The 23452-nt window shown below is 42.8% G+C and overlaps 1 protein-coding gene across 8 annotated transcripts in view; it reads left to right on the top strand.

Annotated features, from left to right (window-relative positions):
* LOC121171225 (zinc finger protein 148) overlaps positions 1-23452 on the top strand; it is a 166528-nt gene that overhangs the window by 43237 nt on the left and 99839 nt on the right. For 6 of the 8 annotated variants that reach the window (XM_041002835.1, XM_041002834.1, XM_041002839.1 and 3 more), the window contains exons 2-3: positions 5085-5165; positions 16186-16313. The gene's annotated coding sequence lies outside the window, so the exon portion shown is untranslated. Of the gene's footprint in view, positions 1-5084; positions 5166-10208; positions 10320-16185; positions 16314-23452 lie in introns of those variants that run through there. The other 2 variants (XM_041002836.1, XM_041002837.1) reach the window with 2 other exon arrangements.

Here is a 23452-nt window from a genome sequence, read left to right as displayed (position 1 = left end):
GCTGGAGACAGGAGCCTCATACAGGTTTTCTGCATGGCTGTAGGAGCTCAAGGGCTGGGCCTTCCTCTGCTGCTCTCTCAGGCTCACTAGCAGAGCTGAACTGGAAATGGAGTAGCCATGACCCACACCTGTGCTCCTATGGGCTGCTAGTGTTGTAGGTGGCAGCTTTACCAATTATATCACCATGGGGGCCTTAATAATGGGATGGTGGTATTTAAGACTAAAACAGTATGCTTATATTTTGCATTTCACATACAGTTTATCAATGTACTTGAAGGTCATTGTATACAGTGTTTTTTTTTCCCCCATGTTCCTGTAGTTTGTGAACCATCACTTGAGGTCAAGATGAAATTTTCTGCTTGTGTGGTCATGTCAATGCTCAGAACATTTGGAATTTTGGAGCATTTTGGATTTTGAGTTTTTATATTAAGGATGCTGAGTCTGCACAAGTCTCATAGATTTGTTATTTACATTGAGTTAGGGCTGACAAAGTTCAAGGATTCGACTGAACAAAGTCTAAAGCATATAATGTTCATTGCATTCTTAAATGTGGAGTCTACATTCAAAGATCCGCTTCTTTGTCCTTGGAGAAAGTGGCAGAGGAAGAACTAACTGCTCTTTGATTTGTTTATGACAAGTTGCTTAAATTTCCTCCTAAGTATAAATCCTTTAGACCAAAGATAATGGTATTTTATGCATGTTTTAGGAATCTTCAAGATAATGTATTTGTCTGTATCAGATGAACAGAACTATTGACTGAATTAGTGACAAAAGTGTTGGCTTAATCAGGCCACCTGTTAGTACAGTTAGACCATTGCCAGGGTATCAGAGCTAAGTAACAGGTTGGTAGCTAGTGGTCTTCATAAAAACATTTTGGTTATTTTTTTAAAATATATTTTTACTATGAATTTTGAATTATGTGGTACAATTTTGTATAGGCTGGGATTTCTCCCCCAAACTCCCACCCCCCAACATTTTAGTTATTTTCTTTCTATGCTATTGTTAATAAAATTAGTAAGGACAGCAAATTAAATAAGTGTATTTATTTGTAGTGCATAATATAAAACATCTTATATTTATTATTATGGTTCTGTTAGCACCCACATTTCTTGGTTTAAAAACAAATACATCTTGTTTGGTAGCACACATATAATAAAGCCTCTACTTTCAAGTATATTTTATAGTGATGAGCGTAATGTCACCATCTGGGATGCCCTGTATCGTACATTGATCATTCGGTGTCTGGTTTAAGTCCCAGCTGCTACACGTGACCAGTCCAGCTTCCTGCTGAGTTACCTGGGATGCAGCAGATGGTGGCTCCTGTTTGGATTCCTGCCACTCATGCGGGTCCGGGCTCCAGGCTGTCTTTGTCCTGGTTGTTGTGACCACTGGGGGAGTGAACCAGCAGATGGAAGATGTCTCTCTTTCATCTCTCTGTCTTTTGTTTTTCTGCCTTTCAAATAAAATAAATCAAGGCAAAGTTAGAGAGAGAGAGACATTGAGAGAAAAAAGAGAGAGGTTTTCCATCAGCTTGTTTGCTGCTCAGATGGCTGCAATGGCTGGAGTTGGGTGAAATCTGAAGTCAGGACGGTCTTCCTGCTCTCCCACATGGGTGCAAGTGACCCAACTCCTTGACACTTTTCCTAGGGACAAAAGCAGGGAGCTGGATTAGAAATGGAGTGTCCAGCGTTTGAACTGGGACCCTATGGAATGTCAGCATTGCAGGCAGTGACTTTTGGGTACTATGCCACAGTGCTAGCCTTGCAAGTGATTCTTTAAGAAAAAAAAATTGTTGTTGTTGTTTGGGAGAGTGAGCAAGTGTGGGGTTGAGTAAAACTGCTCGATCTGTCAGTTTATTCCCCGGATGCCTGCAGTATCCTGGACTGGGGAGATGCTGAAGTAGGAACTAGGAACTTAATCCAGTTCTTGAAAGTGTGGCAGGATCCCTGTTCCTGTGGTCATCACTGCTGCCTCCTGCAGTCCTACTTGGTGGAAAGCTAGGGGTGGGAAGTGGAACCTGGAGGTGGGTTGTGAATCTCTTAACCCGAAGGTTTGCTGTGTGCCAGTTGTAACTAGCGGGTATTCAAGTCGGTGTATTTCCAAGCAGGACTATTTACTAACTGCTTAAGTGGGAGATTGGGGGCAAGGAAAGGGGAAGATCTTGCCTGACTTGGTTGGTTGTCCAGATGACCTTGTTCTTGAGAAGTCTTAGTTTCTGGCTTGATAGGTTCTCTTTTCATTCTTGGTGGAGGAGTGCAAGAGAGAGGAACAGAGACTGGAAAAAGAAATGAAATTGATAGACAGTAGAAAATCAATCAGGGTTTCACAGGAGAGGTTATATAGCAGATGGCTTGTGGAAAATTTTGGGTTTCCACGATAGAGGAAAGGTTGTAATGAGAAAGATGCTAAAATACTTACAGTTATAAATTTATATTTTGTATTGTGTGTGTGAGTGTGAGACATGTGATGTCTCCTTTTATTTCTTCAGTGTCTTGATTTCCTTCCCTTTTTACATATGTAGTTATAGTCATATGTGACAGCCTAACTCAGTGCTTTCGATAGAGTGATGCAAAAAGGTAACTATGCTTTTTCTGAAAATGATTCCAGTAGAATAGTAACACTTAAACACATTTGTCCAGTCTGAAGATACTGTCATATGGTGAAAGATAATAGTATCTGAATTGTCTGATATGGCAAGTCAACCTTGAGACTCACTATAGAAATTAAAATATAGAATTTGATGACTTTTCTTCTACAGAGACTGCATGGTGTTTACTTTTTAAATTAATTTATTTTTATTGGAAAGTCAGATATGCAGAGAAGAGGAGAGACAAAGAGAAAGATACTGGGTTCACTGACTCATTCCCCAAGTGGCTGCAATAGCCGGAGCTGAGCCAATCCAAAGCCAGGAACCCATAGGCTTCTTCCGGGTCTCCCACGTGGGTGCAGGGTCCCAAGGCTTTGGGCCATCCTCGACTGCTTTCCCAGGCCACAAACAGGGGAGCTGGATGGGAAGTGGATCCCCCAGGATACGAACCAGCGCCCATATAGGATCCTGGTGTGTACAAGGCGAGGCCTTGAGCTGCTAGGCTACTGTGCTGGGCCTGTGTTTTTGTTTCTCTACTTTATTTCTGCAAGTCTGTTAAAAATCTTGAACATTGAATACAGTAAAGTATATTGAAACACAGAGAGAATATGTGAAACAATGAATGTGTAATACAAATAGTTTTGCTTTATTTTATTCTATTTTAATAAAGTTTATCACAATAGCATAATATTATAGCTTTTTTTTAAAAAGATTTATTTATTTATTGGAAAGTCAGATATATAGAGAGGAGGAGAGACAGAGAGGAAGATCTGTCCGATGATTCACTCCCCAAGTGACCACAATGGCCGATGCTATGCTGATCCAAAGGCAGGATCCAGGAACTTCTTTCCAGGTCTCCCACATGGGTGCAGGGTCCCAAAGCTTTGGGCCATCCTCAACTGCTTTCCCAGGCCACAAGCAGGGAGCTGGATGGGATTGGAACTGCCAGGATTAGAACCGGCGCCCATATGGGATCCCGGCGGGTTCAAGGCGAGGACTTTAGCTGCTAGGCCATGCCGCTGGGCCCAATTTTATAGCTTTAAATATCCTTTTAGTGTTATCGTTATGGGCATATGTTTTTAATACTAACTTTCTGTGTTATATGTATGCCCTTGAATACTGAGCCACAAAGTCTGACACAGGCAGTTACAGTCTCATACTATGTTATTTTTAAATAGATTATTTTTTGTTAGTAACTAGTTCAGCAATAAAGCTATTATTGGCTGACAGCAGCCCTTCTAGCTTGTCAGAAGGACTGTGCTATTTGTACTCCCTTGATAAAGTTATAGTAACACAGCTTTGAGTTGGTGTAGTTGGTTATTTTCTACAGATTTAACATTTCATTGTGCTGGCTTTACAGTTATGACTTTTATTGATTTGCAAGGTATTTGTTGAGCCCCCAAAATGTGTTATGGTTACTATATAAATACTTTATTATTTCTGAATAAAGATCGTATTTGACCTGTTGTTTAAGACTTTATTATCTCATTTCATGCACCTGGGAAGAATAACCCAGTTACATGTAGAAAATTATCCATGTCCAATATTGCTAAAATATGAGCATAGGGTGTTAGTTTTCTGTGTTTCTCCCTACTAAAAGGCAGTGAACAGCCTAACTGAAGCATCAGTGGAGTATTTTTTAAAAATTCATATTGCTTACCTGTAGTTATTTGTTTATATTTGAAAGGCAAGTTTACAGAGTGAGAGGGAGTGACAGGGAGTTTTCTCCATCCTGTAGTTCACACTTCAAATGGCCAAAATGGCCAGTACTGGACCAACTGGGAGCAGGGAGCCAGGAGCTTCTGCTGGGTCTCGCTTATGGGTGCAGGAGTCCAAGGAGTTAGCCCATCTTCGACTGCTTTTCCAGGTCACTAATGGGGAGCCGAATCAAAAGTGGAGTAGCCAGGACTTGAACTGGAGTTCGCATGGGATGTTGGTGCTTGAAAGAGGTGACTTAGCTTGCTATGCCATGGGGCTGACAGTGGACTGTTTTAACATTATTAAGATGTTTTCACTCTGGAAGCCTTGTAATACCTGTATTTTTGTATAATCTGAAATTATTGCTTTATTATATTTGTTAGAGCTGAGTGGAATGTTCCTGTGGAAGAAATAGTACTGTTAGAGTAACAGAGCGTGTCAGCATGGGATTCTAATGAAGCACACTTGTGTTTCCTTCGAGTTTCAAGACGTTTAAGATGATTCAGGGTTACTATTATGATTTTAAAGAAATCTTAATCCTTTAACTAAAAGTTGGAAAAAGACAGGTGCCTGCCTGAGTCATTTCTTATTTTTATGGCATCAGTTAGTATTGATGGATTATTACAGTTGAACTGCTAATTACTACTCATTTTTATTTAACTCAGCATCATGGAAAAAATATGCTGATTTAGCTAACACATTGAGGTATAGTGATTTTTATCTTATCGTAAGACTGTCTAATCCCGATTCTTTTGGAGGATAACCTATAATTTTCTTCTTCTTTTTTTTTTTTTTTTAGGTTAGACGGGCAAATTAGCAGCTTGGAAAGTTAACCAAGCAATCTGGCGGGATGGGCATCTGTCTGAAGCACTTAATAGAGGTAACTTGACATTCTTTTAAGACAATTTTTATTTTCAGTTGTGATAATTTTCCCTGTTACACTCATGACTGTTGGGTGATCCATTGTATTTATCGGACAGTATATTTTATTACTGTTTTTTAGGTGTTGAAAGGCAGAATATATGTGTGTGAGAGAGACAGACATCAGTTGTTCTTTCCTCTGCTGGTTCACTCCCCAAATGCCTATGGGTCAGATGAAAGGCAGGATCCAGAAGCTGCATTGGGGTCTCCATGTGGGTTATAGGGGCCCAAACATTAGTATTAACAGGGAAGGATGCGTCCGCAGGAAGCATGATGAGAAGCTGAGGTGGTGCTGGAACTTGAAATGGCTGGTATCTCGATAAGGGATAGTGGTAACCCAAGAGACAGCTTAAGCTGCTATACCACAATGCCCATACCTGCATTTTCCTGTTATTCCCATGTAACATGAATAGCACATACAAATAGCATGCTATCACCACGTGTAGATACGGACATCCTCCCACTTTTGACATTTATTTATTAATTTCGAAGGAAGAGTTAAAGAGGGGAAAAACAGATATTCTGTCTGCTGTTTCACTCTCCAAATGGCCACAATGGCTGGAGCTGGAGCAGAGCTTCTAATGAGTCATCCATGTGGGTTTAGGAACCCAAGCACTTGGGCTGTCCTTCAGTGCTTTCCCAGGCATATTATATTAACAGGGAGCTGGATCAGAAGTGGAGAGCCAGAACTTAACCTGGTGCCCGTTTGGGATGCTGATGCTGCATGTGGTGACTTACCAACTATGCCACAGCACCCACCCCAACAAGAACATTTTATGCATTCTCTTATCCTGTTAGCAGCACAGGTCATTGTCTTCTGTTTGTTGGTTTGTGTTGGTATGTTTATTAAATCTGTGTTTCTGTTTTCCAAACAACATGAAAGAAAATGGAATATTCAGTATTTTTCAAGATATTTACATACTTGTTAGTGGCATAATTTCAGGTCAAGTTTTGGTGATCATGAAAATTTAGGAGGGAATTAAAAAAATTGTTTTGAGAATTCCTTGAAGATAGAAAAATAATTGCAGTTGTAATGATGTTTTAATGACTGTTTTTGCCACATCTTCTGGTAGTTGTCATGTTCATTGTTTTTAGTCTTTGTGTTTGCAGTCTTTGTATATACGTTTAAGCAGTAGACAGTGCTACTACAAGAAAAAGAAATAGCTCTCCTCTTTTGTTATTGGAGATCAGCCTTGGGTCAGCCTTCCAGGCAGTCTGTGTATACACACAAGAATTTATTATGTGCACCTTAATTAGCATATTCTTTACATAAATGTATGTGGTATTTAACAACATGCTCATTTTAAAACTTTAAGTCTGTGTTTCATTCCTTCTCATTCTGTTTAATATTCAGTATTTGGATGTACCATGATTATTTAGCTGGTGGTTTATTTATGAACGTTTAGGTTTGTAGTTTTTTTTTTTTTTTTGGTTTTGGTGTTACAAATGATAACATTGAATATTCTTGGATATGTTTTTACTTTTTTTTTAAGATTTAGATTTATTTATTTAAAAAACGAAGTTACAGAGAGAGGGAGCGAGACAGAAAGAGAGAGATCTTCCATCTCTGGGTGTACCTGCTATGCCACAGTGCCTGGACAATTTGTATATATTTTAATATATATCTTAACCTACAAAAGCCTTAGTTTTTATTTTTTTTATTATTTTTTTTAAGATTTATTTATTTTTATTACGAAGTCAGATATACAGAGAGGAGGAGAGACAGAGAGGAAGATCTTCCATCTGATGATTCACTCCCCAAGTGAGCGCAACAGCTGATGCTATGCCGATCCGGAGCCAGGAGCCAGGAACTTCTTCTGGTCTCTGTCGTTGCTGCAGGGTCACAAGGCTTTGGGCCATCCTCGACTCCTTTCCCAGGCCACAAGCAGGGAGCTGGATGGGAAGTGGAGCTGCTGGGAAATGAACCAGGCCCCATATGGGATGCTAGAATTTGAATATGTAGGATTAGCCTGTTAAGCCATAGTACCAGCCCAAATTTGGGAGACCTCAGTAAAAGAGCTCCCTAGAAAATAAACATACTCTCCCAGCCACATGGCTGTGGCTTGGAGAACCCATGCCATGCCAGTCTGCCTGCTGGGGATTCTAACTCTCCATCTACTGCTGCTGGTTGGGGGGGAGGGTTCATGTCTTGTCCAAGCCTGAGGTCTAAGAATTTGCTTCGTCCACAGCGACCATGTTGGGGACGGATATCTGATTCCTCTGTGAATGCTCAGGACCATGATTCCAGCCACCACCACCATCATGGTCTGAGCATGCTCAACGATGCTGGGGCTGGGAACAAGGTGGGGGGGAGGTCCAGCCTGCAACACCTGCATGAGCACCCCATAACAGGGTGTGGGGCTGGCTCAGCCGCACCAACTTATACAGAGGTCAGATTGGAAGGGCAAGCCAAGCTGTGTAAGGGCTAAGCATCTGCGTCTGGGAGTGTGCTGAATGGGAGAGCCTGGGAAACTCCTCTAGTGGGTCGTAGCATCTGCTAATGAGCACGTGGTTTAGGCCTGGGTGTAGGGCAGACTGGGCAAGGTAGCTCCATCCGTTGGCAAGAGTATGAGTTGGTTTTGGGAGTGGTTGGACTGGGCAGGGCTGAGCAAACCATAGCCCACTGGCAAGTTCAGAAACCAGTATGGAATGCAGGCCTTGCTGGGCTAGACTGCCATACCTACTGGCTTGCATGAGCCAGGGATGAGAGCAGACTGAGCAGGGACAGGTTGCTGCATCCACAGAGGAGAGCTGGGACTGGGGACCAGTTGGACTAAGCAAGGGCCAAGATAGATTGAGGGACTGTGCCGGGCTGAATAAAAATAACCACTGGCACACACTAGATCTGTGACTGAGAATAGGCCTGGTTGGGGAGCTAAGGGTTGCCCTAGCTGGGTTATGGTTCCCACTGGTAAGCATGGTGGCCAGAGTGGGGGCTGTTATCTGGTCTGGACATGGCTGTAGTCTTTCTTGGCATGGGTGTGGACTGGGTCTGGGGTGTGCCAAACTAGGCTAGACTCCAGCACCCACAGTGCTTGTGAGATCCAGGACGTGTGTAGAATGGGCTGGGCTATGTGTCTGCCCATGCTGAGCCATATGTGAACTGTGTCTGGGTGTGGACCAGGCTTGGCTGGGCTATAGTACCCAACAGTCAGAACCGGAATGGGTGAGCGCCAGTCAGGAAAGGCCAGTTTTCCTGCTAGGACAGAAAGTGGACTAAGTAGGACTGGCCCATAGACCCACCTTGTGCACGAGCTCTGGCATTGGGAGAGGTTCTGATGAAGGAGCTTGGGAAATTCCTGTGTCAGGACATAGTCACTGCAGGTAAGCACGGGAACCAAGACAGGGGGCATCCCAGACCAGTTCAGGGAATGGTACCCACAGGCTTACTTTTTGTCCAGGTCTGGGGTGAGCCAGGCTGGGCCAGTTCATATCACCTGCTGGCAAATCCCAGAGCCAGAATGATGTATGGGTCATGCCAGGCAGGGCTACAATACTAGCCAGTTCACATTAGGGCTTTCACTGAGTGGGTACGAGCTGGGCTGGCTAGGCTGTATTTCCCACCAGCATGAGCTGGAACTGGGGATGGGCCAAACCGGACCAGGCTACAGCACCCACTGGCAAATGCTGAGGTGAGGCAGGCCATGCCAGACTGGGCCACAACACCCAGCCAGCATGCGTGAGACCCATGGGAGAGTGCTTGAACCCAATAGGAGCACTGTGGGCCACTATTCCCAGTGCTGAACTTGAGAGCTGGGATTGGGGGCAGACCAGGCCAGGCAGGGCTGCAACACCTGTTGGCCTCATGTGAGCTGGATCGGGGAAAAGCCAGGCTAGTTGGACTGTTCCTACTGGTACATGCATTAGCCAGAGCGAGTGATGGTTTGTTGGGCTTTGCTGTAGCATCAGCTGGAAGATGGTGTGTGTGGGCAGGGGAGCTGGGCAAACTCTGTCAAGCCAAACTGCAGTACCACCTGGAGAGTGCAAGATCCAGGAGTGAGAGCGAGCCCATTAAGGAAACAGTGGACACTTTCATCTTGAGTTGCCACTCTGACTGATGAGCATGAGAATCAGGACTGGGATGATAGACAAGACTAGAAACAGTGGCACCTCCTGACACATATGAGGGTTGGATGGGGAAGCTGGTTGGCTTCAACTAGGCTTTAGTGTCCATTGACCTATATGAGAGTCCTATGTGAACCAGACTGAACCAGTCTGCTATACATGCTGGCAAGCATGGGAACCAGGGCAGGGGTGGGCCTGGTGAGGGTTATTTTGGGTCACTCTGACAAGGCTACAATTCCCAATGATTTGCGTGAGGGCCGAGTGTGCAGTGGGCAGGATCAGGCTAGACTGCTACATCCATTAGTTTGCATAGAACACAGGGCTGGAGACAACTGACGAAACTAACTGTGTGCATGAAGGCTGATTTGGGCGATGGACTGTGCCAGACCCGGTATTGGCATGCACACCCAAGAATCAGGTCTGGGATCACCTCAGATGAAGTTTCTTTGGGGATTCCAGCTGAATCATTGGTCTTAGAACCCCAACCATGGAGAGAACACCATGGTCTGACTGTGGAGTGCATGTGTCAGAGCTGGGCCTCCTCAGTGGCTCAGACGGAGCAGTGGACAGCATATCCAGGTGCACATGGAGGATATGGCAGTGACCTGGTGACATAACAGAGGACGGAGGGCAGAACAAATTAATCAACGACCCCAGCCAAAAGCAAACGGAGAGTCTAAGGTAGATTATGTCAGCCAGTGAATTCTGAAGAGATTTCATCATGCTTTGGAGTGGTGAGATTGGCAGTAATTCGGAACTGTTGAAATATTGAAGCCTCTTGAGCAGGACCTGTGGCGCATGCCCCACATCATGGACCCTGGGGTGGTTGGGAGGCTGGGTGTGGCTTCTCCCCATTGTCTCTTTCTTTTCCTCAGATACAGGAAGGAAGAGAATGTGAAAACACCTACTTTCCTCTAGCCCTTGACTTTTTGCACCCTGGTCAAATATGTGAAAATTACCAAAAATAAGATTTATACAAAGAAAAAAAAGCATGAAGTTGTTTTTAAACTGCAAATAATAGACTTTGACATCTGTAATGGGAGCAAAGGTATATTTTGTTTTGAAATTATAACTAAATAGTAAAATACCTGGGAGCAATCTGCTTTAAAATTTGAAACTCTTTAAGAATAAGAAAGAGCATTTGAATCATTTCACATTTTTTGATAGTAAAATACTTAAAATATTTTGGGCCCAGTGTGGTAGCCTAGTGGCTAAAGTCCTCACCTTGCATGTGCCAGGATCCCGAATGGGTGCCAGTTCTAATCCTGACTGTTATACTTCCCATCCAGCTCCCTTTTTGGGGGTTGGGAAAGTGACCAAGGATGGCCCCTGTCCTTGTGACCTTGCAGCAACGTCAGAGACCCGGAAGAAGTTCCAGGCTCCTATCTTTGGATCAGCTCAGCACCAGCCATTGAGGCCACTTGGGGAGTGGATCAGTGGACAGAAGATCTTTCTGTATCTATTTCTCTTCTTCTTTATCTGATTTGCAATAAAAACAAATTTTAATAATCTTACAAAAAATTAAAAAAATAATTTAAAACTATTTAATTTTTTTCTGAGTACTCTTTTAGCTGCATCCCAGTTTCATCTCATATATTTGGGAAAATTTATTTTCATTTTCAGTTTTCTTATTTCCCTTTTCATTTCTTCTTTGACCCTTGTGTTTTGTCTGACCTAGTGCCAGTCTAAAGCCTGGAGCTGGGAACTTACTCTGAATCTCCCACGTGGGAGTCAGGGTACTCGAACTGTCTGTCATGTCTTCCCCCCAAAGGTGCTCATTAGCTGATAGCTGGGTCATGATACCAGATACTGAAGTTAGTTCCAAATGTCCAAACTGGGGTCTTAATCATAGGCCCACTACCTGTTACCCTTTAATATATTGAAAGTTATTTTAAATTTTCATGTGTAGGTTGTCTTAAATAATGTTTTACATATGCTTGAAAATGGGCAGGTTTTGGTTTTTCATGCAGTACTGATGGTGCCGCTGTGTGAGAGTACCCCATCCCGTAACAGATGGTTTGAACTACAGCTACTCAACTTCCATTCAGCTTCCTGCTAATGTGCACCCAGATCACTTCACGGCCTTTTGGCTAATATCAAGTGTAACGTGCACCTGGAGAGATCCTGCCACCTGTGTTTGAGATAGATTGAGTTCCAAGCTTCAGGCTTCAGCCTGGCACAACCCTGAACTTTTGAGGACTGAATCCGTGGATGGACTATCTCTTTCAGTTTGTCTTTTCCAGCTTTCAAATAAAAATGATAATAAATAACAAAAAAGAATATGCATTTTATTTTGTGTGTGTGTTTTTTTTTAAGATATATTTGAATGAAAGAGTAATGGAGAGAGAAATAGTAAGTCCTTTCACCTGTTAGTTTATTCCCAAGTGGTTGCAATGGCCAGGCGGGAGGCAGGAGGCAGGAATTTCTTCTGGGTCTCCCGTATGGCTGCATGTGCCGAGGCACTTAGGTTATCATCACCCGTTGGTTTCCTAGGTGCATTAGCAGATAGCTGAATTGGAAGTGGAGCCCCCAGGACTCGGACCAGCGCCTGTGTAAGAATGCTGATGCTGCAGGTGGCAGATTCACCTTCTATGGCACATCATTGTCCTCTTCCTCTCCCACCCTCCACCCTTTCGTGCCAGTTTGTTTTACTTTTTTATATAGAGGTTTTTTTTTTCTTTAATTTGAAAGTCAGATATACAGAGAGGAGAGACAGAGAGAAGATCTTCCGTCTGATGATTCACTCCCCAAGTGAGCACAACGGCCGATGACCGATCTAAAGCCAAGAGCCAGGAACTTCTTCCAGGTCTCCCACACGGGAGCAGGATCCCAAAGCATTGGGCCATCTTCGACTGCTTTCCCAGGCCTCATACAGGGAGCTGGATGGGAAGTGGAGCTGCCGGGATACGAACCAGCACCTGTATGGGTTCCTGGCGCATTCAAGGCGAGGACTTTAGCTGCTAGGCCACGCCGCCGGGCCCTAGAGGTTTTTGTTGTTGACAGCATATGGCTGGCCCTTCTGTGTTTTTGCCTTTTTTTTAAAAGCTCAATTTGAACAGTTTCTGCTTTTCCAATTAGTTGTTTAGCTCATTCACCTTTAATTGTGGATATGGTTAAGTTTGTTTTTGTCATTCTGCCATTTGTTTATGTGCATCTCATATATTTTTGTTTTTTCTGATGATCCTTACTGCTTTTTGCGTTAAATACTTCGTTAGTGTGCTCTGTTTATTGTGCCCATTATTAAACATTTTTATTGTTTCCTGTTGAATTGATTATACATTTTAAGTCCGCTTAATATCACTAAAATACAGAAACTTTGTTTTAAAATAGTTCTTTTTTTTCCTGTCCTCTGGAGTATCACAGTTATACCGATTGTAAAACCAGAAATAGTGTTAGAATCATCACTTTTTGCATTCTTACAGAAGGAATCACAAAATTATTTTCGTAGACTATTTTAGGTTAATTCACGTTTTCTTCTTTTCATGTTATTCTAAGACTTAATTTATTTTTATTGGAAAGTCAGAGCTAAGGAGAGAGAGCTATTTTCCATCTGCTGATTCACTCCCAAAATGTCTACAATGGGTGATGTTGGACTGGTCAGGGGCCAGGAGCTTTTTCCAGGTCTCCCACATAGGCACAAGCTCTTGAACCAAGTGCTTGGGTCATCTTCCACTGCTTTCCCAGGCCATTAGCAGGGAGTCGCATCAGAAGTGGAGTAGGCAGGATTTGAGCTGGGATACCAGTGCCGTAGACAGAGGCTTCACATGCTAAGCCAAAGCACTATGCATTTCTTTTGTCTTTCAGCTTCATGGGATTCCTTTATTGTTTTGTAATAGCGAAAAATGTACTCAATCTTTATCTGGAAAAATGTTATCCCTTCTCGTAGAATGGTTTTGCTGCCTTGTTGCTGATGACATTTTTCCTTCCAGTCTCTGTGTTTCCACTCTCTAGTCTCTGTTGTTTCTGATTGAAGTTGGCCATTATTGAGCTTTCTCATGGTTCCCTGCATGTGCTGTGAGTCATTTTTCATTCTTTGCTTTCAAGATTTTTCTCATATTTGCTGTCAACAGTTTGACTGTGATGTATCTAAGTGTAGGTTTTTTGGTTTTGTTTTGTTTTTGTATATATCCTACTTTGAAGACCACTGTGCATCTTGGTTCTATGGATTTACGTTTCTAAATGAATCAAGTTTGAGAAATTTTAGGCTAGTATTAAGTTTTGTTTTACCTCTTTATTTTCTTTTGTCTTGGTGTTCCAGAGGTGCTGGCAAGCTGGATATTGTCCTGTATTCTGTTTCAGGCTCCTTTTCGTTTGTTTGTTTGTTTTTCCAAAGGTTTTTTTCTCTGGATTTTTCTGATTATATAACTTCCATTGGTATGTTTTTAAAGCTACAGGTTGTTTCTTCTTATGTTGGCTGTTGAGTCATTGTGATACATTTTTAATTTCAGTCACTGTACTCTTTAGGATTTCCATTTGCATATCACTTTGTGTTTTTATTGAACACTTCTTTGCTGGAGTCTAGCTCCAGTCGAGTTCGGAGCTCGGGAAGGGTGCGTGGAGTCAGCGATAAAGAAAGACACAGACACAGACACTTGGTGCGTTCTCACAACAGTCCAAGAAAAAGCTGTCCCTTTTATTTACTCAGACACCTTACAAACTTCTACACAAGCAACTAATTGTTCTATTTTTACTTCAAGACTAAGGGGGCATGTACAGACATTTGGTCATTCTGTCTGCACTTCAGGGCTAAGCAGGTGCCCCTAGAGATAATTCTGCAAAATACTGTACTCATATTCTTCAAAGCAAGCCATTATTCATTCTTCAACAGTAGCCATGGAGCAAAAGCCGGGCCTCCAAGGCCAAGGCACATACGACTACCTCCTAATCAGTAGTACATTCCTACCACATTTCTATTTCTACAATTTACCCATTATTTAATAGGAAAATAGGTTACAGGGGGAAAAATGCAAAATCTAAAACAAGTTCCAAGTATTAAATCCCCCTACAACTATAGACTCTACAACCCCATAAACAATAAAACAATAATCAAAAGCATTTTTCTTTAATAAAAGCATCCTTAATTTCTCTAGGTAAAAATTATAAAGGTGGCTAAAACAGTTACATTTTCTATGCCCCAAAAAATTGCAAAGACAGGCTAGCCTTTGAGATAACAATAACTATACTTATTGCATAGCAGTTTCGTCTCTCACTCCCATCACTTCCATTACTTTGTAAAATTCTTATTAAGCCATTTCCCAGAAGGCATGCTATATGTCTGGGCCTGATTTCAGGGCAATGGGTAGGTACACAATAAGGTATCCAGAAATGGCATGGGTTTAATTGTACTCCTGTGTGTAAATTGTCAAAGGCCCACTCATCAAGACATTATCAACAACATTAACTCTCAAGTTCACGTTGGTGGCAAAAGCCATCCCACAGTGTCAAACAATGCCTTAATAGATTTCAGAATTCTTAGTGGGGTGGTTGAGTGTTCATGCAAAAAGGGGGTGAGACCGCGTCAAGGTGGTCAGAGAGAAATCCGCTGGGCCCTGCCAAACAGTTGTAAGCTCCCCCGGGCCCTGCCAAGCAGGGAGCTGTTCTCTTCACACCTACTGCATGGACCCCAGTGCTTCTTATTTGTTAATTGTTTTCTTAATTTAAAGTTCTTGAGCCATGGGTTTATTTATTCTACAATATCTGTTGTGTAAGTGATGCTAGGTCAGTGGTCAGGACTATGTCATCGTTAAGAGTGCTGGAGTTTGGTGAGTGGCTCTGGTTCTTGATTCCAGCTTCCTAATTCAGACTCTGGGAGGTGGCAGTGATGGCTCAGGTAATGGGGTTTCTGCCATGCAGACGGAACACTGGGACTGAATTCATGGCTTTGATCTTTGGCCTGACCCACTCCTGGCCAGTTGGGAGTTGAACCATGGGATGGAATCATTCTCTCTCTCTCTCTGTCTGTCTGTCTGTCTCTCTCACAAACAACATCTATAATACAGATTTTGAAATTTTGGTTTGCTTAAACCAACGTATGAGGGACATGCAGGGACAGCTTGTATTAATTGGGGTTTTTCCCTTGAGTGAAAGATTGTATAGAAGTGATGGTTCTATCAGAAACTAATCATTGGGAACCATGTTGAAATGTGTGTTTTAAATGAATTAATCTACATTCTAAAGTGCCAGGGTGGAACTGCTACTGGATTTGCTGCAAGTAGGAAGAAAGCTTTCTATCTTACAAGCTCTGTATACTGATAGAAAATTGTAGGGCCTTTCATGGAGCGTCTCATCTTGAAGCTTCCTAGGAGGGAGCATGTGCAAACTGTTCCTGTGAGAAAGGAGCTAATATTTTGAAGTACTTCTGGGGTAGGGGAATTTTGTAAAATATTTACTTTGCTACCTAGCTCTTTGTACTAATTTCATTTTTGGTATGGTATACTGTTCTCTAGGATTACTTCCATCTTTGTGTCAAAAGATAACCTTGCTGCTAAGTTGTATATTGTAGTATTTAATATGGTTTTACAGTTACATCTTTCTGTTGTAAATACACACCGTTCTATGTGCTAGTAGTTCAGTTTGTAAGACTGCTGTTGTGCTTGCTTCTTCTTTGATAAATACTACAAAGTAGATAGGAATAGTGGCTTTAGTCTTTAATCTTTTTCTTCAAAGGTTTTAGGTCTATAAACATCTAAATATTTCTCAATATCTGATGTCTCTGACTCTACGTTTAGGCTGTTATCCTTTATAAGTCTAGCTGTTTTCCTTGTTTCAGTCAAGTTGTTGTATTGGTCTTTCAGGAGTGGCTCATTTACAGAGAGCCATCATTTCAGTATTGCTTGCACATGTGGTGGTTGTTTAGCGTTTTTCTCCTCTATAAATAACGTGATGATCTGTGTGTTGTGTGTGTTTTATTGTAGGACTTGGATGATTAAAGTAGTTTTGAGAGTTTCTGAACGTGTATGAGAGGTAGAAACTCAACCATGATTTCTGTTTCAACTCTACAGCATTCCCTTCCTTGAAGTCTTCATTTTTACCATAGACTCAGGTAATTTTAACACTGCTTATTCGTAATCTTGAATAATTTCTTTCAAATATAGAGCTGTTCTATTGGCTGCTAAAACTTGATGCTACATTTGTATAATTCTTTGTATTTTTGCATTTAGAAGAAACTTTGAAGGTTTTCTTGACAAAATAATTTTATTTATTTATGTAAAAATATTTATTTATTTGAAAGTCACAATTACAGGGAGAGGGAGAGGCAGAGGAGGTACCTTCCATGTGTTGGTTCACTGCTCTAGTGGGTACAACAGCCAGGACTGAGTGAAGACAAAGCAAGAAACTGGGAGCCAGAATCTTCATCCAGGTCTCCCACATGGGGCGCTGGAAAAGGATTCTTGCCTGGGTAGCTGTGTGTCTCAATTTTTATTATTTTGGTAAGAAGGAAAAAACATTCAAGTGAAACAGTTGTTTGTCGTATTAGTGTTTCTGGCAGCATACTTTTCACTAAAACAAAGTGATGTTGCTTTAAATACTGCACACTTTTTCTATTCCAGAATGTCCAGTTACTATCATACCTATTAGAAATAACCATTAGGTGTTTAACATTTGTTCATAATAAGCTCTATTCATTATAGAATCCTAGGTAAGATTCAGTTTCCTTAATGGAGTCAAATTTTAACTGTTAATGTTTGAAGTAAGATGCAACGAATAGATCTAACAGTGAAAGATTCTGTTTTGCTTGGATCTTTTTATAAAAATTTCTAATTTTATTTATTTGAAAGCCAGAGGAATGAAAGGAGAGAGAGATACCACGCATGCATCCCCTGGTTCATTCCCCAAAGGCCTACAGGAGCTAGGTTTAGTCAAGTTGAAGCCAGGAGCAAGGAACTCGGTTTGGGTCTCCTGTGTGAGTGAAAAGCACTCAAGTCCTTGAGCCAGCACCTGCTGCTGGGGTGCTCATTAGGAGGAAGTTCTAGTGGAGAGCAGAGCTGGGACTCTGACCAAGTTCAAACTGGGATGGAATGTGGTAGTCTCAAGTGGCAGCTTAACGTGCTGTGCTAAATACCTGCCCCCTGCTTGGACTCTTCCACCTCTTAAAGACAAATGACAGCTCTTTCTTAACAGTGTGAGTTGACATAAATGTGATTTTTTTCTTTTTGGGAAAAGAATGTTTCTAACTACCAATATTGTTCCTGTTTTTTTTTTTTTTGGTTTTGGAAGCCTTTGGGAGTGCTGAATATGCCTAGATCCTGATTTATCTGAAGTGGTCTTGCTAATTGTAGCTTAAATATTTACAACTTACTTTAACACAGTTAAAATGATTGTAGTTTCGCAAATTGTTTTATGAAATGATTGATTTTATGATTTCTGATGAATCATGATGCTAGTAGCTGTTGAAATTAGATCCCTGTTTTATTTTTGCTGTCATTAATCAGAAAGACCATTTTGTCCAGTTTCCATTATTATAAATAGTGCTTTGAATGTTTTGAAATAGTAGTACTTCAAAAGTCAACATAGGCTTTATGGATACAAAATGATAGTTATACACAGGTTTATCTGAAGAGGTGTCTGAATGTAGCCTATGCTTAGGCAAGAAATATTTTTCTTTGTTTTTGAATAAGAGATGAACAATTTTTGATTAGATCAAAACTACTTTTGAAGAATGAGAGAATAAGAAACTTCTTGATAATGACAGATGGCAAACTCTTGAAGGTGTTGGTGTAGATCATGGCTTCCTTTAATCTCATCAAATGATTTTGAGAGAGAGAGAGATATGGACAGAGAACTTCTAACTGCTGGTTCATTCCCCAGTCCCTTCCATAGCCAGGGCAGGGTCAGGGCAGAGCCAGGAACCTAGAATCATTCTGGTCTCCCTCATGGTTGACAGTCATCACCGGCTGCCTCCTAAAGGTGAGTGTTGCCATAAAAGTGGATTAGAAAGGGGGGAGTAAGCAGGTACTCTTGAGAGAGGACGTTGGTGACCCATGTGATACCTACTGCTGTGCCAACCTCCACCTGATGTTTGAGTATTCCTCCCCCCTTTTTTTTATTTTTAAGATTTTTTTTTATTTGAATGGTGGGCTTTACACAAAAGGGATAGAGAGAGAAGGTCATCCATCTACTGGTTTACTTCCCAGGAAGTCAGCAGTGGCCAGAGTTGAGCTGATCCAAATCTGGGAGTTGGGAGTGTCTTCCAGCTCTCCTACATTGGTGCAGGGTCCTAATGTACTTGGGCCATTCTCTGTTGCTTTTCTAGGCCATAAGTAGAGAACCAGATGGGAAGTAGAGTAGCCGGAACATGAGCTTGTACCCATATGGCATGCCAGTGCCACAGGGCAGTGAATTGGTTTACTGTGCCAATGCACTGGCCTCTGTTTTGTTTTGTTTTTAAGATCTACATATTTGAAAGGCAGCAGTAAAGAGAAAGAAGGAAGGAAAGAGAGCAGATTTTTTTATCCATTGTTTCATTTGCCAAATGACTAAAACAGTTATCTATCTGAGCGAGGTTGAAGTTAGGAGCCAGGACTCCATCCTGTGCTCCCTAAGTGGGTGGCAAGTGTGCGAGCACTTGGGCCCCCTTTTGTTGCTTTTCCAGAAGTATTAGGAGACAGCTGACATGGAAGTAGACCAGCCTAGACTCAAAAGGATTTCCCCAAATTTGGAAATCTGACATTGTAAAGTGACAGCTCAACCGGCAAAGCCACAGTTTCAGCCCCCCCCCCCCATGTTTATATTTCTGGTGTTAATACATTTTTAGAAAGATTTTAAATCTTACTAGTTTTTTTTTTTTAATTGGAAAGGAAGATATACAGAGAGAAGGAGAGACAGAAAGAAAGATCTTCCATTTGCTGGTTCATTCCCCAAGTGGTCACAACGGCCAGAGCTGAGCCGATCCAAAGCTAGGAGCCATGAGCTTCTTCCAGGTCTCCCACGTGGGTGCAGGGTCCCAAGGCTTTGGGCCATTTTTGACTGCTTTCCCAGGCTACAAGCAGGAGTTGGATGGGAAGTGGACCAACTAAGACACAAACGGACCCACATGGTATCCTGGCAGATACATAGTAGCCGCTAGGCTACTGTGTCAGGCCCCCTATTGTTGATATCTTTAAGATGTAATTTTTACTGACTCAAATACAGGTTAAAATATTAGTCGCCAATATAGTCTAATTGACGTCCTCTATCAAGATGTTTGCTGAAAATACTTTGGATAAGGAGTCATTTTGAGCTGTAGCATCTCTGTTGTACTTGTCTTTAGAACAACTTACTTTCAGTACTTTTACTTAAAATGAAGTTTATTTTTATGTTGATTGGGTTCTGGTACAGGGAGGATGGAGTATTATTGAATTTGTGAGGATGTTTTAATTTGAAGTTACTATTTTCATAGAAAAGGTGGTGAGAATTAGGTTCCTGAGTTGGCTCACCCTGTGACCCCTGCTTAGGCAGTGAGAAGAGTACAAATTCAATGACTTGATGTGTCTAGGACCTGTATAAATTGAGAAGTGACATTATATGATTTAGATTAAAAAAATATATATGGGGCCCAGTGCTGTGGCCCAGCAGCTAAACTCCTTGCCTTGCATGCACTGGTATCCATTATGGGCACTGATTCTTATCCTGGCAGTCCCGCTTCCCATCCACATCCCTGCTTGTGTCCTGGGAAAGCAGTGGAGGATGGCCCAAAGTCTTGGGATCCTGTACCCGAATGGGAGACCTGGAAGAGGATCCTGGCTCCTGGTTTTGACTTAACACAGCTCCGGCTGTTGCTGTCACTTGGGGAGTGAATCATGGGACAGAAGAGCTTCCTCTCTGTTTCTCCTCCTCTCTGTATATCTGACTTTCCAATAGAAATAAAATGTATCTTTTATAAACAAGTGTGTACTTGAGCCAGGAGAGCCTTGTTTGAAATCCCAGTTTAGTTTCTGCTTATTTGATCTTGAATATATACTTAGAGGCTTGAGTGTTATTGTACATTTTAAGTAAAGTAACATGTGCAGGCTATCTTTATGAAATTCACGGAAAAATGTATCTTATGAAAGGATTATGCTTGAGTTAAAAAAAAAAAACTTCTGCACCAAAATAAACATTTCTGATTCCATTTTCTCTGACAGTTTTAAAGTACTCTTGTGGAAAGCATCCAGCAATATGTTTAATTTTTTTGTTCTATTTATTTTGTTTTGTCTTATTTTTAACATTGTTTACATAGCTAAATGGGATGCACGTCCGTGTGGGTCTCCAGTTAGGGCGGTGAGGTTCAAAGTAAGGAAGAGGTAGTTGACATAGAAGTTTCGATTTTTTTACCCTCTATCTCCTAGAGGAGCAGAGGAAGGGGCACGCCTGCTGTCACACTACATCAGCACTGGGGAGTAGTGGGTAGGCATTTGTTTGAGGACATCTTAGAGACCTCAGGGTGGGAAAGAGTGTTGGGAGAGTATTATTGAGTAGTGCTGATAGTTCTGAGACATTGTAGGCTTTGCTGCAACATAGTTGAGAAAATCTTTGCAAGATGTGTTAGCTGACCAAGTCCGTCTCAGTGTACAGTCCACAGGCCCAGGAATATATTATAAATCTTGACAAAGGAGCTTTCCATCCTCTAATGCTGACCCAGATGATCTGGCTGTTGTGTCTCCTGTGTGCATCTGGACATGCTATTCAGCACACAGGCATTAGCAATTGAGGTTGCCCAATCCAACACATGCACATGATGGTTGGACCACATATCTTATGGTTATCCCTGTGGCCAGAGTTTGAGTCAAGCCATCTAGTGGGGTTTCTCCCAAGAAACCTCACCTGGGGTGACCTCAGACTTTGTGTGTGCCAGCCAGTGCAGGGACAGGTTCAGTCTGTCACGTGCACCAGCCAATGCAAATACTGGTGGATGCAGTTGCCTGAAATTGATGGGTGCTGTGGCTGGCCTAGCCCACTATAGGTCCTGTCTTCATCAGCACTAATGGGTGATACAGCCTTGTTGGGGCAACACCAATAACCCCCAGCAGGCCTGCTCCAGCTGCCATGTTTTTATGTGCTGGCATGTGATGCAGCTTAGCACCGCGTGTTTACATTCCATCTTGCTCTTATGCACACTCATGGATGCTGTAGCTTAGTGCAGCCCAACCCACTCCCAGACCCAGCCCACTTGCATGCTAATAGATGCTGCTGCCATTTCTAGCCTGGTTTGTCAGCAACCCTGGCTCTTGCTCACCAGCAGAAGATGAAACTGTAATGCCTACAGTTTCCCTACCAACCCCACTCGCAACCCCAGTTCTTGTGCTTGCTAGTGGGTGCTGCAGTCTAGCCTGGTTGGTTAGCACCCATTCTGGCTTACATGTGTCCCCATGCGTGTGTCAGCCTATTCCAGTCTGGCCACCCCCAGTCCCAGCTCTCTTGCTCATCTGTGGAAGCTGTGGCCAACAAAGGAGTCCCTGACATTCCCCTAGCAGGTCATCTCCCAGCCCTGGGTACTGTGCATGCCAGTGTGTGCTGCTGACCAGTCTGAGATGATCTGCCCCAAGTCTTGGCATTCACCAGGAAGTTCTACAGCCTGACTCAGCCTAGCTTGCCCCCAGTGCCAGCTCTCTCTTATGGGTGCAGCAACTTAGCCCAGCCTGGACCATCCCCAACCCCTATATGAATTGGTGAGTATTGCAGTCCAATCTGGCCTGGCCAGTGCCCTTTCATGACTCTCAGTTGTGTCAGTGTGTGTTGTGGGCTGGCCCAGCCTGGCCTGTCCCTAGTCCTGGTTGATGTAACATATGCTGTTGTGTACTGAAGCCCAGACCAGCCTGGCCTGATCTACTCTCATACCCAACTCTCTTGCTCATCAGCGAGATCTGTAGCCATGCAGCAGAGTTCCCCATGTTCTGCCAGACCCCACTCCCAGCCCTTGGATCTCATGTGTGTGGGCAGGTGCTACCATGTGGTCTGATATGGTGAGCTTCCAGTCCTGGCACTCATTGGTGGGTACTGTGGCCTAGCTCCAATGGCTTGTACCCATTCTGGCTCTCACCAGTGGATCCTACAGCTTAGCCTTGCCTGGCCACCTCCCAATCTGTCTCTAATGTGAACTGGTGGGTACCATGGCCTAGCCTGACCTGTCCCACACCGATTCTGACTCACTTGAGTGCCAGTGGGTCCTAAATCTTAGCCTAGTCTGGCCTACCCTGAAACCTAGACTATATGCATACTAATGGGTACTGCAGTCTTGTCCAGGCCACTGTGCCCGTAGCCTGGCTCTCACACTCTTCAGAGGAAACCACAGTGTAACAGGAAAGTCCCCAAAAGTTCTTCTGCCAGGCAATTCCCAGTCTTGGATCTTGTATGTTTTGGCAGGTGACAAGATAAGTCAACTATGTATTTAAAAAGAGGAGAAAGTGATGGCTGATAACGTATGAAGTACACTTTTGCCACCCAGCCAAAATGCTTGTATGTAAGAGTTATCTGGGGAGAATCAAGATGGCAGAAGAGAGTAAGGACATGTTTAAACAGACGGAGAAAAATTAGCCGGGGTGAAGCAGAGAGGGCACATTCCAGGAATAGGAGAGTACAGACTTGACAGCAGAGGGACACCTGGAGAGATGGACATAGGAAAGCAGTGGAGAGAATGATGTGGTGTTATAATGACCAGATACTCCAGGGATATTCAGTGAGCGGTGACCTAACCTCCATCAGAGGCCAGAACACCACTAGCAACCAGATGGGAAGGGAATTTTACTGGGAGCTCAGGTGAACCCAGACAAAGAACTGCCTGTCCTGCTTGTTTGTTTGATTTGGCCAAGAGGAGAGTCAGAGCAGCAGATCTCAAACAGGCGGTGTGGGGACAGGTAGATTTCGCAGCTCAATTCCCCACCCAGTAGAGCTGATTTGGGTGCCAACTTGTGTAGGGAGGCAAAGGCTATGGGACAGGACTGTGCATGCACTAACCCGGGAGCAAACTCATTTCTAGCTAAGTACATTGAAACACTGAAGCATCCTACAGGTTCCATCCAAAATAGGTCTGGATATCTCCCAGACCTAATGGCTAGTAGATCAAGAACTTCATGAATAACACATCAGGAACATATGGGATAGCAAAGGCTTTGAGACTGCAGGACAGCAGTGAGCTGCACATGTTCTGAGCTGGGAGCAAACTCAGTGAGTTCAGTGCATTGCACTTGTCCCACAGGGAAAATAATACTAACTTTGGCATCTTAT

The sequence above is a fragment of the Ochotona curzoniae genome, unplaced genomic scaffold (genome assembly GCF_017591425.1).
Source record: "Ochotona curzoniae isolate NIBS_2020 unplaced genomic scaffold, NIBS_Ocur_1.0 scaffold_2587, whole genome shotgun sequence".
NCBI lineage: Eukaryota > Metazoa > Chordata > Mammalia > Lagomorpha > Ochotonidae > Ochotona > Ochotona curzoniae.
The sequence above is the reverse complement of the archived record's forward strand: the minus strand, read 5'-3'. Positions and strand labels throughout refer to the sequence as shown.